The following is a 16056-nucleotide window of genomic DNA, read 5'->3' on the forward strand; positions in this document are numbered from 1 at the left end:
TGCTCCTGCAATGTTGCCTTAGCTTTGAACAGGGTTATATGGATGTGCCATTTATGGCTGCATATTGAGGACTCACCTATTCTAATAACTTTGAGTAGTCAGGAGCTTCTCTAAGCAGAGCAACACTAATATATGGGCATAAACATATTTAAGTAAAAGGCAATTTGACAGACACAGCATATCCATTTACAAAAACAGCCTCCCCACTAGGACCTATGACTTCTCCACCTCTGTCCTCTAACTTGGTTTACCATACCAGACTTGAATTCCCTCCTGTGGAGCAGGGTTAAGACTAAGTCGGAAAGTCTTTGGTTTCTTACTCCATTAGCAGACATGTCGCTAAAGCACCCATAGGCACATCTTGACTCATCAGCTGGTATTACTGTCCACAGACTCCACAGCTGGGTAAGACTGGATGGCAATTTTCTTTCAGAAGCCTACAGGTTCCTTTCCTACATTATGAGAGCTGGTCATCAGGGGGGAAGTTTCCAGACCAATTTCATCTTGATTCCCTTCTATTCCCTTCTATTGACCAAGACAGGTCAATTCTTTGGCAGTACAATTTTGGCATCTAGTTCTGATGAGCAACCAACAGCAGTGGCACTGCCTATATTGTTTGGGGACAATTCAGGGGCATCGCTGACCAACAGTTGTAGGGAGGTGACTCATCCCTGGCATTGGAGTTTTCATTAAACAACCTATAGCTTTTGAGAAACAGCTTTAACATCCATTTCAGATACTTCTGTTCAAACTATTTTTTACTGTATATTTTATTTATTTATACTTCAAATGTTATCCCCTTTCCAGGTTTCTCCTTTGCAAACCCCCTATGCCATCCCCCCTTACCCTGCTTCTATTAGGGTGCTCCCCCACCAATCTACCCACTCCAGCCTCACAGCCCTAGCATTACTCTATACTGGTGCAACAAGCCTTCACAGGACCAAGGGCCTCCCTTCCCATTGATGCTAGAAAAGGCCACTTCAGTTCCTTCAGTCCTTTCCCTAACTCCTCCATTGGGTTTCCTGTGCTCAGTTCAATGGTTGGCTGCAAGCATCTGTATTGGTCAGGATCTGGCAGAGCCTCTCAGGAGACATCTGTATCAGGTTCCATCCGCAAGCATTTTTTGGCATCCACAATTGTGTCTGGGTTTGGTATCTGTATGTGAGGTAGATCCTCAGGTTGGGCGGTCTCTGTTCCACTCTTTGTCTCTGTATTTCCTTTAGACAGAAGCAACCTCTAGATATGGTCTTGACATGTTCTCCCTCCCTTTGTGGGGTATTTCAGCAAACCTGTGGGGTCCTGGGAGACTCTTGCTTTCCTGGCATCTGGGACTTTCCGGTTGCTACCCCCAGCTCCCCATACCCCCATTGCTATACATCTCTGATTAGCTTACCAAGTATCATATTGCCTTAGGGCTTTTGCACACATCTTTAGTTTTGATTGGTCCTCACATTCCTCTTCTTCCTCATATTACTTCTCCCCCTCCCCACTTAAACCTTTCCACTCTAGTATATTCTCTTCCACTTTATGTCACATGCTAGATCAGTAATTCATGATGCAGAACAGGAACCTCCACCCCTAGAGTTTGCTCTAAAACTCTTACTCCTACAACACTAAAAGTATTCCATCCTATGATGCTAGAAGTGAAAGATGTTAGATTTCATTAGAAATGATGGGCATAGCTCTCTTTAAGTATCACTGGAGAATGGTAAAAGTGGTGATCATCCAGAGGGGTTTGGGTCAGTCACAGTGGCTCAGTCATGGAGCCACTTATCAAGCATCTGTAGTGTCAGTGCCATCTGCTTTAAGGTGATAAAGAAAGAAGAAAGGAGAAGAAGGGAAGAAAAAAAGAGGAAGAAATAGGAACTGAATAAATAGAGGAACTCTATCAGTACGATAGCCACTGTGGTTATTTACAGCATCTACTTGATTTTGTGCGTTTAGATGCTGAGAAGGGGTGAGGAACTGTGTTCCCTGATAAGTGCTTCATGTCGTCACTAATCCTCACAGCAATCCTAAAAGTAGGGTGCTATTATCTTATTTGTACAGATGCAAAATTAGAGGATCAAAGAGGCTCGTGGTCACAGAGCCACCAGCAAGCCAAGATTCCAAGCAAGCCTGCTTGGTTTCAAAGCCCATGGGTACTTTAGGCAGCACCATAGCAATGATAGTCTGTCAACATGGCTTCAGAGAAACAGCAAGTCAGTTCTAGAGCCATAGCATAATCTAAAAGGAAAACACCAAGACTGCCCAGGAGGGAGGCACAGGGGACAAAGAGAACTAGAACATTCACGTGGTGAATACAGATTGCAAGGGTGGTTTCTTTTTGGTGTTGCAGTTTTGTCAGTGACTCTGGTACCTGCCTCTTCAGGCAAGAAACACTTTACTGCCACATATTACGTAACTCCTCAGCTAATTAGCTTCTATGTAGTGTTCCACTCAGCTCCCAAGATGCTGTCACTACAAAGAAAAAGAAATAAAGTCTTACATCTATGTATACAATTAACCCTTACAGAAAGCGGTGGCAGTCCTACCGAGAGACATCCATGTCCCCTTCATCTTATGAAAGTGTTCCTTGCGGAGTCATGTCCTGAAATATTTGAAGAAAACTTAGGTCTCTCTGGACTTGCATAACTCCCTTGAAGTCTCTGAAACTGCAAGGGACGATAAGACTACGGAAATGATAAAGACTGCAAAGAACAATAAAATATTCTGTCCAAAAATCTACTACTCTATGCACATAGAAGAGGGAAAGTAACACTCATTACTTGCTTATAGTATGAATATTCCGAATATTGTGAAGTACATGTTTTCCTGATATAAAGTATTCTTACACTTTAGACATTTCACATTTTCTTACTTGTTAACTTATTCTAACTAGGAAATGCATTCTCTGACTTCTGACCATTCTCCTCTCCACAAAACTCAATGAGGCACAAGACTGTCACCACTGATAACCCCCCCATGACCACAATTAATAATCTTCAAAAACATGAGTTAAGAGCCTACAGATCTGTCTCACAAACAGTCAGTTAAAAATGGACTGTAATCCTAAATGTGTCAGCTGAAATTCTACCACTTCTAAGACAAAATCGTTGACTTTAAGCTGGGCAAGTTGTTTAAAACAGTACCAGAAATGAGCTCAGAAGAGAAAACTAAGTATTGGATTTAATCAAAATCTAAGTGTTGTGCATGAAAGCACACCATCAATATGATGAGAAAACAAACCATAGACTAGAAAAATACATATACAGGTTGTATATTTGATAATGTCTTTGCGCTGAGAGCATGTATATGAAGAATTGTCCAAATCCCATAATTAAAGAGAAATGAGGGGAAGAAAAACTAGAATAGGTGCTTCAGAAATAAGATGTGTGACTGGTTAATAATCTAAATTGACCATGAACCTATAGGAAAACCTAATACTATTGTTCTGTTCAAGGAACATAGCAGTAAAGTCACTCCTACTGGCTTCTGCCAGCACCTCACTCAACCCACTTCAGAGAAGCTTCTTGAAGGATGTGGAATTAACATAGACACTGAAAACTGGATAGAGTGCACAGTGGAAGACCTTGGAGCAGCCAGCCCTAAGTAAAATGTCTTCATCAAGTTTCTCCACTCAGAGCTGAAGCATCTATGCAGAAAAAACGGTTGAAAGATTGTAAGAGCCAGAGGTTATGGGTGACTCCCTCCACAGATAAGAAGAATGGAAAGTTGCTGCCTATTGTAAGGCAAGTTGTTTGGGAGAGGTCTCGTGTTCTATGCTCTATAACCCAAGGTAAAGTCCCCTGGGTATCCTCGAACTACCCCACCAAAACTGGTAAGTTTTCTTGCTCAAGTAAATAACCCCCATGAATACTTGTAGAAGCAACCTAACTAAATGAAGAGAATAACACACACGTGTGTGCATACACACACACACACACACACACACACACACATATACACACGGAAAGACATGGAAGTTGAGAAGGGGTTCATTGGAATGTAGAATGAAATAAGAGAAGATGATGGAATGAGGATATGATCATAGTCCGTTATACATTCATGAAATTGTAAAAGAATATTTTCATTTTTTAAAAATGACTGTGTCTTCTACCTTGCAAAAGCTTTCCCATAAAATAGAAAGAAAGTAGAGAGAGAGAGAGAAAATAGAAAGCAAGAAAACACGGGAATTTTAAATTGGAAGGAGTGTCTGTGTGATCCATTATACCTCTGAAACTAAATCTGTCTTGAGTGGGTAATTTCAGTCCTGAGATTCAGCTTCATCCTCCCCAACAGATTCAGCTCAATACCCTATGATCCCGGGGAGATCCATTGTACCTTACACTTAGAGAAATAGTATCATTCTGGAATTAAAATATTCAGTTTCTATATAATCCAGTGAATAAATTAGAAGAATAAAAATTCAGGGTCCCAATTCAGCATGAAGGTCAAAGGCATGCATTAATTCAGCATTGCTGTACTAAAAGCAAATGTGCTGGGAGAAGAATCAAGATAAGCTAGGAAAATGCTGGGTTTCAGATTTCAACTTATAACAAGCAAAAGCTGGCCTCCAAACCTGTCATAGAAATCTGAAAAAAAGAAAAAAATTGTGAAGAAGAAAAAAAATCAAAGACCTATGGTTATACGCAACTTGTTATCATTCCAGGACCACATAAGAAAGCCCAGGAGGAGGACTAGGAGATGGTTGTGTTAGTAAAATACTTGTTTTGCATGCATGAGAACCTGAGTTCCAACTCCCAGCACCCACATAAGAGTAGACAGTGTCGCAGATTTGTAATCTTGCCCTGGGGAGACATAGCCAGGCTGTATAGGACTTTCTGGTCAGCCACCCTAGACAAATAGGTTCAATGAGAGACTCTGAAATGGAGACTGTTTGAAAATGACACCCTATACCAAGCTCCATCCTCTCTTACACATGTATACACATGCATGTACACACATACACATGCACAAACACATACACACAAATACACACACTCAAACACATGAACAAACACACATACACAAACACACTCACAAACACTGAACTGCAGTTATTTCTATCACCTGTTCCTTCTTATTACCATCCCTAAAGCACCTGTGTCTATGTGTGTTTGGACGTGTGTGGGGGGGTGTGGGTATGTGGGTTTGTAGCGTATCAGTATGGGTGTGTACAGGTGGTGCATACATACATTTTTATTTATGTGGAAGCCAGAGAAAAACGTTAGAACCCATTTGGTTCTCCACTGACTCTGAAGCTCAATTTCTTTCTTTCTTTCATTTTTTTTTTTAGACTGATTAGCCAGTTATCTCTGGGAAGCTATCTGTCCCTGCTCTCCAGCACTGGGGTAATAGGCATGACCATCCATGTCAGGCTTCTACAGGAGAGCTGAGAATTCAAACTTGGTTCCTCTTACTTGCAAAGCAAGCACTCACCCACTTAGTCATCTCTCCGCCCCCACCTCAGCAGCTTTCCACAGAAGACATAATGACTTCCAAAAAATTTTCTTCAGTCTGATCCTTCAGCTACTAAGGTGCGATTGAAATTCCCCAAGCAAATTCCCTCTAGCTATCTAAAAAAAAAAAAATCTTATTCAAGAGCCACGTGAAAGGATAAAGACAGCATCTGGACCTTTGGCACAGAGAGGCCTCCATATTAGATGGATTATCAGAGCTTTGGGAAAAACTTTCTTCAGAATTACAGACGAACATTCTCAGATGGGAGTTTTCTAAGCAATCCAACCACCTCTACTTCACATTTGATATGATGTCATTATGAACGAAGATCTTTCCATTAAAGTGTCAAGAGTCAGATTTATATAACAGACATAAAAATAAAAGCTAAACACTGAGGCAGAGAACGCTAATGGAAGTTATGTACATGCATTAAGGAGAAAATGCACCTCTGAGTGTTGTTTGTGTAAAAGGCTATTTGTAAGTTTGAGCTTGCATTTCCTCAGACATTATTTAAAAGTGTCTATGTTACTGATGTGCTAGAAACATTTCTCACATTTTAATTATGTTGTGAAACATGCTGATTCCAATCAACACATTGAGGACAGTTTTACAGTCTGTGTGCCAGAGAAAACTCCCATTCGTCAGGGTCCAGGCCTTTATTCCTATGATATTAACTGAATTTAGTACCTACTATGTGCTAGGATGTAAGTTAAACACAAAGGATTTATATGCTACTTTATCTCAGTTTCATATACATTGAGGACGCCCCATCGTGCTGTGAGTGGCAGAGAGAAGCAATGAGCTAGTAAAAAGAAGAAAATAGAGGCCAGGTCATTAGAGATTCATGTGTCAAGCTACACAGAACCTTGAAGGCTATGTGATATTTTTTTCTTAAGAGATACGGAATCAGATTTTCATTTGTTAAGGATATTCTGGTCATGATTGGAAAGGAAAGCACAGGGTCTGTTGGCTTTTTAAAATCTTGAGTGTGGGTAAAGGGTATACAAGGTACACAGGGGTAATCTGATAACAAAATAAACTGAAGGTGAGAGACTGGAAGCATGGACAACTCACTCCCCTCTTGGCTTTGCCTACTAGACAAGAAATGCTACTATTTGCTACAAGAAGGAGCAGGAAAGGAAAAAAGCAGCCTTACAGGAAAAGAAATGTAATAGATCAGAAGTTCGATTTTAAACATGCTGAAGCTGTATTGCCCATGAGAAGCCTGTGTTCATATATCTAAAATCTCCTAGGCAATGTGTCCAGGGCTCAGAAACTCTGTGAAGTGGGAAGGTGAGGGCCTCAGTGTAGGTGAGCTTCCATAAAGGATGCCTGTGGTGGAAGAGATTAATGATAACCACACCCTCCCTTGGTATCCTCGAGGAGTGTCCAGGACCTCCAGAGACTCTAAAAACTGAAAATGTCCATGTGCCTCATACAAAATGGCACAGGATATTGTCATGTGACCCAGACACATGCTCCCACTTAGGTTAAGTTACCATTGGATCCCTTCCAGCTTCTAATACAATGTAAAAGCTGTATGACTCATGGCTGTGTTATCTAAGGAATCCAGACAGGAAGAAAAGTAAATATACACATGTTCAGAACAGGCCATTTTTTTAAAAAATCCTTTCATCTGTAGTTCGCTGAATCAGTGTGGGGCCTGTGGATCCATAAGGCCAAATATAGTAGTACTCACTAATACCTGAAAGAGTTTCCTGTGCAGTCCCTGTTTCCAGCCCTTTACATACATAAACTCTTCTTCACATGCATCCAATGCAGAATCACTCCTCCTGTTTTATCAGCTTGTGAGACTAAAGCCCTGTACAATTAAACAATATTCCTGAGGCCACATAGAGCTACTCAGTGTATGTGTTGGGTTGTGAACCTACAGAAAGCTCTCTGGTTAGAGCTCTTAAACCTCCCGAGAACATACTTCATGACGAAGCATTCAGATAGAAATAACAGACAACTGAATCAAAACTCTGCTGAAGAATATTGAGAGTGGGAATATCAAGGGAAGAAAGAGCTTTATGGATGAGAGGTTGTCAGGAAATGTAAAACAGACAAGCAACCATTAAATAATATCATCCAAAGCCCATGGGGACAGAAAACAAACAAGCAAACAACAATAACAAAAGAAAACCAAATAAAACTTGCTAGTGTACAATTAAAAATTCTGAAAATGGTTCTGGTGAAATTTTAAAGACCCTCTGGTCCCATTTACCACATAGAGAAGAGAAAGCCGGCTAATGAGTAGAAATTTTAAAGTACATGTCACTAGGCATGGTTCTCCCTGTCCTTTTCTGAACTGTTACCAGCAATTGATTTGGAACTCTTGGTGGATGAAGGCCATTTCAGGTCAAATGGCTTATTCTGCTTAGTCAACTGACTCAAGAGACGCAGTGAGACTTCTAGAGGCACTTGTAGCTAGGATCCTTCCCCCAGTCACACCAGTGCTAACTGTACTGCTATGGCCAAGACAGGGGAGGGAGAAACAGAAACAAGCCAACTTTGCCACCCATTCTAGAGAAAGCTACAAGCCAACCAAACTACCAAACAAAACCATTGAATCCTTTGAATATAGTCATTGAAGCTGTTAACTAGCTATAAACCTGAGTGTTTCATGTATATTCCAGAAGTAAACTAGCAAGCATGCCTAAATCTAATCTCCCATCTCAAAAGAAGACTGAAATCAAGCTTTACAATCCCTGCACTTTTCTCATTTTCCACTGGGGAAACATGTTCAGAAAAGTTAGGAGTGGCTGTCTCAACTCATTAGCTCTACTTCCTATTTGGATGGCAACATATCTCCCTCTTGTGGATTTTCAGGGTAATTCAACTGAGGAGAGTCCTCTCTTATTTCATGCCTTCACTTTATCAACAGGTTGTATTTCAAAACTCTTAAGTCTTGGTAATCGATAGCATATACTGTATGCACATCCTAACTGAATACCAGAATACACACTCTGGCAACACATGTGCTCCTCATCCAGAAGGAAGTGGCTCCCTAGCAACTGTGACCATACAGCCAATATTTATAGGTTAATATGAAGAGCATGTAGACCAGGCAGTGGAACATGCAGACCTGGTTCCTGTAAAAACTTACAACTTAAAACAGAAGTCCAAACATCCTGATTATCATTGTGTGTCAATTTCTCTGGTGTGAGAAATTGCCCCAGACAAAAACAGGCAGACCTGGGCATCAGTAACAGTGAGCTCCAAATGCTTACCTCCAGAATGCCATTGTCCCTGTGAAGTCTGTTTCAGCTCTGTGACTACCAAAAGGATATTTTTCTCTCCTTGCACAAAAGTTCACTCACTAGAGGCATTCTGTTCTATCACTCCTCACAGAGAAATACCTCCAGACAGATACACTCCTGGATCTTTGTGCTTTGATCTCAGTAGTTTGCAATATCTATGCCTAACTTTCCTTTCTCTTGTAATTGAAGATTCGTTGCCCCACAGGCTGGGCCAGTTCACCACTTTCTCAGCTCTAGTCTCCCCTGACTTCTTTCCCTTCAACTTCAGTTCTGTTCAGACCTTCTTTGTCTTCCCCTTCAATACTTCTTTATACTAATAACTGTTTTTACTAAAATAGTGCCTAAGAAAAAATTCTCATGAAGGGTGAAGTGAAACTACACATCAGGGAAAATCCAGTAGGCATACAGGAATCAGAATCCATCATGTGTATTACAAGTCATATCATAGACTTGTACAGTTGGGAAGCCTCCATAAATGCCAACCTCAGTAGAAATTAATATAATTCACCTTCCGTGAACTTGCTGCAATGTTTGACCTTATCAGCCATGCCTTTTCCTAGAAATGATAACAGACATACATTTTATGCTGAACATGGACTCTGCTGGCAGCTCTTCTTTGCTTTGGAAGTACCTGTCCCTGGATATCACTTTCCTTTGTTCTGCCTTCCTCTACCACTCTCAACTTACAGCTCTTCTGGGTCTTGAGCAGCTCCAGTCTTGTCAGTCTCCTTGACTGTCTCTCCAGTACCTTAGGCTTCACACATGACTCCCCATTGGCCTTCTATCCTAAAGAAAGAGAAAGGAAGCATAACCTCCTTTTGTGGATCAGTCTGGATACACCACCAACAGACAGAAGAATCCATGATCAGAGACTCTTCTCAGCTGCAATGTTCAGATGCTAGCTTAGATCCCACATTGACCACCATGATATCGACCCCTTCAATCCTCAGACCCACTAACATTTTCTTACTAAACTGGTTCCCTTCTTTCTTATCTATCTTCCCTGTCAGCTTACCATCTTGTGTGCACTGTCTTCTGGTTCTGGTCTTCAATCCCTGCTAAGATACTTTTTCCTCTGCCCTGTACTTATTCTTCCAAGTGACTCCAGAAAAAGTTCTTGCAATCTCTACTGTGATCCTTTATGCTTGGTCTTCTTTGTTAAAGGATTCATTATAAAAGGCTCCAGTGAAAGAGGGCTGCTAGAAAACAGTGTTTTCCAGGCATAATAGTGCCTTGCACACATGAATTCACAGAAGCTATAACTTCACGAGACCATCACAAGATCAAACGAGTCAAAACCCCAGCATGGATGGACGATGGGCTCATGTAGCCCTGCCCCTAGCAGAAAAACTAATGGCAGTTATGGCTGCTGGGAAAAGAGAGTAAGTTTTGTCCAGGAGTATGACTCCTAATAGCTTGCTCAGAGAATTGCTTTTTCAGAGAATGGTTGGCCTTAAGCACATGTGCATACTGGAAGAACTAATTGGACTCAGTGAGTTAAAAATAAAAGACATGAAATGTGGAAGGTGATGTAGTAGGTCTGTCTACAAAGAGTTGGAGAGAAAAGCAATGGGTGAATATAATCAAAATACATTTATACATGCATAAAAGTCTCAAAGAATAAATTCCAAAGTTTACTATTAAAAAGGAGTTTGCTTTGGTAACTGTTTTAGGTTAAAGTAAAATTGAGAGAATACAGATAAGCTGTATGTCCTCTCCCCATATGTATTCACAGCTACTCACTATCAATATCCCACATCAGAGAGGTGTATTTAGTGCAACTAATAAACTTATAATTGACATAACATTATCACCCAAAAGTCCTTAGTTCTTTTGTGAGTTCATTTCTAATGTCCTATAATCTAATATCCTTGAGCAGATTTATAATAAGATAGCTACCATGTACCAACGGTTCTTTTGTTCCCATTCCATCCATATTTTGGGAGAAAGTTTTGAAAATGAATAGATAAGTATTAGCATAGAAGCATGAGAAAAATCATGAAGACTGTTGTGAAAGAATAAAATGTTATTAACATTTATCAAATCAAAAGCTAGATTTTCTATTTGTCAGACAAGAATTGTTAGAAGCACTTTGGTTGTAATCTATGTCTTTATCTGGATTTTTTAAGACCTATATCAGTCCACAAAACTCTCATGGCTGTCGAAAGATGGCCAAGTACTAACTTGTGAAACTCATAAATTAGTTGAGTGACATCACAAGAAGAATTAGGAGGTAATGCTAATTACCCTTACCTTATGCTTTAGGAGATGACCCCAGATTGTCCTCATGAGCTACAAGGGGTTTCTAAGTGGAGCAGAGGAGCAGAAAAGGAACTAGAGATTGCTTAGACTAGGCTACACATTACTAGTTTTGAAATGGAGGAAGGAGGCCACAAGATAAACCCTCTGATAAGCTGGAGAGACAAAGTAGCCCTGGAGCTACTGACACCAGTGAAACCCGAGATGGTCTCTGACATCCAGTATTATAAATTGGCCAATGCCACCAAGTCTGTGACAACTTGTGACAGCAGCAAGAGAAAACTAATAAAGCCACTTTTCATTATTTAATCCAGCTTTATTTATGGTGATAGTCTTCTTGGCAATTTGAAGTGATATTTTAGAAGCAATATAGAAAACAAATGACTGATTAAATTTCTGATGTTGCTTTATCTAATATTGACTAAAAGTATCAACATAGCTTTAGCCAAAATGTAGAACATTAAGTACAATGCATTGACTCTCTGTTCTCATTCAGCTAGATGCCCCTTTTGGCTGATATCACACTGCAAATGATTAGGTAGAAATTCAGATTTTGTGATTTTTTTAAAAACTTTATTTATTTAATAAAATACAAAAGAGGAAGCCATGCAAAGTACTGCATATGGTATATTTTAATTTGTTAACAATTTTTAATGTGTAAATTCTTCATCATAAATTATAAACATGTGAATCAAAGTTATATCACATAATCCTGCAATTGTCCTGTTTGGTGGTGCAAGCCTTTAATCCCAGCACCCAGGAGGCAAAGGCAGGTGATCTCAATGAGGTCAAGGCCATCCTAGTTTACAAATTGAGTTCCGAGACAGCCAGTGCTGTTACACAGAAAGACACTGTCTCAAAATAATAATAATAATAATAATAATCCTATAATATAATTTTACTACCTAATAAAAGCTATGTTACACAATACAATCAACTATGACTTCCACCTGAAAGACGAAATGACAAATCCCATTGTATGTCCATCCTGGCAGGCAGATTGCTCTGATCTGCTTATATTTACAAGATATAAACCTCTAAGTAAGAGGCTGAGGGATCTAGAGTCTCTAATCTACAGTATAGGATATTATTGATTAACTAAAGCACGTCTACTTTTAAGTGTAGCATAGTGGAGCCTCAACCTCTCAAAATTCAGTTACTTTGGTCTCCCATCTTTGATGACCACAAGCACCAAGAATGCTAATTATTAAGAATGCATGCTGCATTAGCTTCCCAAACATTAAGTTTTCTAGAGTTAGAATTCCCAAGGGAGTTTATACTATTTCCTGACAGTCCCTGTGTATAACATTATCATAGAAGGTAAGAGAAATTTTCTATAGAGAGTCAGAGCTGACTCCATAGTCATGCCTGTCAGTCACTTTCTACAAGCCAATTAAGGAAAGTACTCAGATGTAACACTTAAACAACATAAATTAAGATGGGCAAAAGTTAAATTCTGTCATGAAATTAGCTATGGTAAGTGAAGTCGCTATGAAAATGTACTTTATAAAAATAAGTTATATTTCTGTCCCAATTGTCATGCAAAACTTCCTTGTTGAAACCACCAAAGTGACCTCACTTGCTATTACTGGGCTTTAATTTGAGAGAAAGAGATCTTTGTACTAAGAAGTATGTAAATTAATCTGCTCCAAGGGTTCTAGTCTTCAGAATCTTGTGCAAACTCGAGGCAAAGTCTCTTAAGTGTAAGGATAGACAATTTGAATTCTTCGTCCCGTGAAACTGACCCATTTATAAGAAAATTCATTGCTGCAATGTGATCAGAGCAGAGGGAAGAGGGTACACAGCCCTGATTTATTCTTTTCATCTTAAATTGTTTAGTAATGTTTTTATTCTCTCTGAAAGTTCTTTGAGGCCAGGAACAGTATTCTGTTCAATGTAATTACTTACAAACTAAAGAAAGAAAAATGTTAACAGGTAAAACGTGCTGGTTCTGCAACTGTTGTATGTTCATGTTCTCACCATTTCCTTTTCAATTTCTTGCTTTTGATGTGATTATTATCACTTGGCTACTCATCTGTGGGTTTCATGACATACTCAGGAAAGTCATGGTGCAAAGGTCTCATGCCTGAACCTAAAACCCTTGAAAACAAGATGGCATAGTTACCTACTCATGCCAGGTGATTCTGACGTATGGTACCACCTCTGCAACATCTTAATACTCTGGCCTGAGACGTTTCAGGCACCAAAATCATGTCCATACTGTCACTGACATCAATAGGTTTCCCGAATTTATGTGGGAAATAAAATAAAATCCCATCCTCAACATTCACTCTGACAACTCTCAGTATGTCCCCGTCTTGACCCTTGGATGCACTTTCTCATTCTAGATTCTCCGATTATCTCAAGAGACTTTGCTGTCCCCACATTCCCATGTATGACTTCTGTCTTAGTTGAGGTTTCCATTGCTGAGAAGAGATACCATGACAATGGCAACTCTTATAAAGGACAACATTACAGGTTCAGAGGTTCAGTCCATTGTCATCATAGCAGGAAGCATGGCAGTGAACAGGCAGACGTAGTATTTGAGGAGCTGAGAGTTCTGCATCTTGATCCAACTGCAGCCAGGAGAGACTACCTCAGGGGCAGCTAAGAGGAAGGCGTCAAAACCCATCCCCACACTGACAAACTTCCTCCAAAAAGGCCACACCCTCTTCAAAAGGGCCACACCTCCTAAGAGCACCATTCCCCTGAGCCAAGCATATTCAACCATCAGGCCTTCTTCCCCAGATTACTTAGTGTGTAGATCTGTTTCAGTTTCAATGTGCCCGAGAATCAGCAAAATCCACTCACCGCAATGTGACCTTCATCTCCAAAAGGAGACGGTTTCCTTTCATGTCTTCAGGCTGTTTTTCCACTGCACAGTTACCTGCACACCTGGGTCACTGTTACTCTCATCCCTTTCTTATCAGACTTCAGGATTTCATTTTTCCCCCTGAACCTCCCTCCAGTACACTTGAGCTCATGTGTTCCAATATTTTTTAATTCTACAAAATCCAGACACCCTCACCAGCAGTTCCTATACAGTGAGAATGCCAAGCGTCTCCTCCCAATAGCTCCTCTTGTCCTTCCAGCAGTATCTACTAACCCATTCCCAAGAATATTGTTAGCTAATCCTTACATCATGTTCATATGTCACCTTCTTATATGCTTTAAATCTAAATCTCATCGTCTCCCTTTTCCATAATGTTGTCTGCTTTGACTTCCGTACAAGTGCATAATCCCAACCAACCTCTATCATGGTTAAATCAAACTGTATACCTTCTCTATCCTGGCATTCATGAAGCCAAACATATATCAATAAAAACAACTTGCTCTGTCTCAAAATTATCATTCCTAATCAGTCTCTTAACTCAGAATTCAAATTCAGTATTTTCAGTTTCAGTAAACGACTTTGCTGCCTGTGTCTCTGAAAACATAGTTCTAGAAACTGCAGTCGTTACCTCTGTACACTCAATGCAGGCACAAGATCCTCTTGCTCTGCACAAGCAGAGAGACCATGCCTTCGGGAGCCACCTCCTCCACTTGAGCACAAAGCTCCATAATCTCTCCTCAGATTTGTTGTATTGCTCAAAAAAAAAAAAAATCTCCTCTTTCCCTTTCTTGGTTTGCTTTCTCTACTTAGTCTTCTGCTAAGCACAGAATCACCACTTAATCAAATTGTGTATTGTCACAGTCCCCTTCTGGCTGCTAAATGACATCTCAATCCTTCACCTACATGACTAACAGGTTTTTTTTCTTTGGTTGATCTCCTCCCTGAAAGACTTTCCTCCAGGTTTCCAGAAGCCCTATCCTTGAGTTTTTTTTTTTTCTCTTAGTCATAAACCGTTGTACAGTTTCCCTTACTAGCCGAGAGCCATTCTGTTTCCTTTTTCTTGCCTTCAGGATGCCCTCACAATAAAGGCCCTGGGCTGTCTCTGGATCTCTCTTTTGTCTATACTCACTTCCTTGATGATTTATCCATCTAGGCTTTTAGCTCCTGCTTATAATTTCACCCCTGATTTCTTCCATAAACTACTCTACTCTCAAATATCCCGCTGTATCAATCTTGTTTCTGCTTTAATAACACAGCCGAGCAAGCAACTCCAGGCTTGGTAGCTTATAGTAACAAATAGTAACTGCTACTTGTTTATCTTCAGGTTTGCAGAAGCATCTTTGCCTCAGGCTGCAAGTACCTGTTCAGGTCGATTCCACACATCCTCGTTCCTACAGCTCTTCAATGGAAGACTCTTCTCTTCACAGAAACTCTTAAAGCTGTTGGATTTTTAACTAAACCAGCTATGGGCTCAGTTTCATTGCCACACTGTGGCTTCTACCCACATCTAATTGATTCATGCCAGTGTTACAGCCTAGCCAACATGAGTGACAAAGAAAAGTAAACTCCAAGAGAAACCGTGGAAAGGATGAAAACTCGCTTATACAAGCTCCCCGTTTACAACCTCATTAGATCTGGAGAAAAGTCTAATTTTTCCTGAGCTGAATTAACTCTTAAAACTGCTTCTTTATCAATTTTTCTCATATCTGCAAAGCATAATTCCATCATCGCAGCTATTTCAAAATCCTTAAAGTCATCACTGACTCTCCCTCCTACATTCAAGCAACCACTGAGTGCACCTTCTAAATATGTTCAGAATATGACCCCATTCCTATTGCCTTCCATTGGTGACACTCAATCCAGGTCCCCACCATCTCTTTTTCAGAGTACAATAATGGCCTCCTAACCAATCTCCATGCTGTTACTCTCAACATCTGAAATATAGCTCCAGATGACAACCAGAATGACACTTTGAAATAAGTAAAGCCATGTCACTCCTCTGCTTAATCCCCATCTGTGCCTTTGCCCTCTGGCTTCATCTACCATTGTGCTTTGTTCAAAGGTCACTCTAAGTAAAGCCTCCTGTGATGTTCTAAATGAACATAGTGGTACTCAGACATGTACCAACTCCAGACTAAGTGTCTATCACTCTATCAAGTTTCTTGTATAATATGAAGGTACCAAGGAAAATCACCTCACAAGTATAACCTTGAATTTTATTAGCAGGATGCATGTAATTTGTCTCATGACTTTGGGGGA

This window comes from Grammomys surdaster, unplaced genomic scaffold (genome assembly GCF_004785775.1).
Source record: "Grammomys surdaster isolate TR1022 unplaced genomic scaffold, NIH_TR_1.0 126163, whole genome shotgun sequence".
NCBI classification, from domain to species: domain Eukaryota; kingdom Metazoa; phylum Chordata; class Mammalia; order Rodentia; family Muridae; genus Grammomys; species Grammomys surdaster.